The sequence below is a fragment of the Solanum tuberosum genome, unplaced genomic scaffold, assembly GCF_000226075.1.
Source record: "Solanum tuberosum cultivar DM 1-3 516 R44 unplaced genomic scaffold, SolTub_3.0 scf00139, whole genome shotgun sequence".
Classification (NCBI taxonomy): Eukaryota; Viridiplantae; Streptophyta; class Magnoliopsida; order Solanales; family Solanaceae; genus Solanum; species Solanum tuberosum.
Window position 1 is genome coordinate 568357 of NW_006239063.1, and position 1271 is coordinate 569627.

Consider the following 1271-nt stretch of genomic DNA (forward strand, 5'->3'; position numbering starts at 1 on the left):
GTTTTAGCTTAATGGTTAAGTGTTTCTTAAAGGTTTAGGGCTTTGGGTTTTTAGGTTAAGGTTTTTTAGGGTTTTATAGGTTTAGGGTTTACAATTTAGGTTTTTTTTTGTGTGCTTTTAGAGTTTAGCTTACACGATTTAGGGTGTTATAGGGTTTAAAGCTTAGAGTTTTTTAGGTTTAGCGGTTTTTGGGTTTTTAGGGGTTTAAAGGGTTAAGTCTTTCTTAGGGTTTTCTTGGGTTTAGGTGTTAGGTTTTTTTTTGTGTTTTTTAGATATAGGTTTACGGATATTAAAGATTTAGGGTTTAGAGCTTAGGGTTTTTTTGTGTGTTTTTAAGGTTTAGCATATACAATTTAGGGATTTATAGTGTTTAAAGCTTAGAGTTTTTTAGGTTTAGGGGTTTTTAAGGGTTAAGTGTTTCTTATGGTTTTTTCTGGTCCAGGGCTTAATTTTTTTTGTGTTTTTTTAGGTATAGGGTTTACAGATATTTAAGATTTAGTGTTTAGGGCTTAGAATTTTTTTAGGCTAATGTTTTTAGGTTATGGATTTTATATAGGTTTTAAGGGTTTAGGGCTTTGGGTTTTTTAGGTTAAGGGTTTTTAGGGTTTACGGCTTTGGGTTTTCTTGTGTGTTTTTAGGGTTTAGCATATACGATTTAGGTATTTATAGGGTTTAAAGTTAGATTTTTTTAGGTTTAGGGGTTTTTGGGTCTTTTTAGGGTTTTTAAGGGTTAAGTGTTTCGTAGTGTTTTTTTAGGGTTTTTGGTTTAGGGCTTAGGGTTTTGTAGGGGTTTTAAATGGTTTTTAGTGTTTATTTTAGGGTTTATGGGATTTAGGTTATCTTAAGGTCTAGGGTGTAGGGTTTCTTAGGGTTTTAGGTTTAGAGTTTAAGGTTTAGGGTTTAGGGTTTCTTATGGTTTACGACTTAGGATTTTTTTTGCGTGTTTTTTAGGGTTTAGCATATACGATTTGGGGCTTTATAGGGCTTAGAGCTTAAATTTTTTTAGGTTTAGGGGTTTTTGGGTTTTTTAGGGTTAAGTGTTTCTTAGGTCTTTTTTTTAAAAATGTTTTTTAGGTGTAGGGTTTACGGATTTTTAGGTTTTAGGGTTTAGAGCTTAGGATTTCTTAGGGGTTTAAAATGGTTTTTAGGGTTTATTTTAGGGTTTATAGGAATTAGAGTTTCTTAAGGCTTAAGGTTTAGGATTTCTTAGGGTTTTAGGTTTAGGATTTAGCGTATTAGGTTAGGGTGTAGGGATTAGGGCTTAGTGTTTT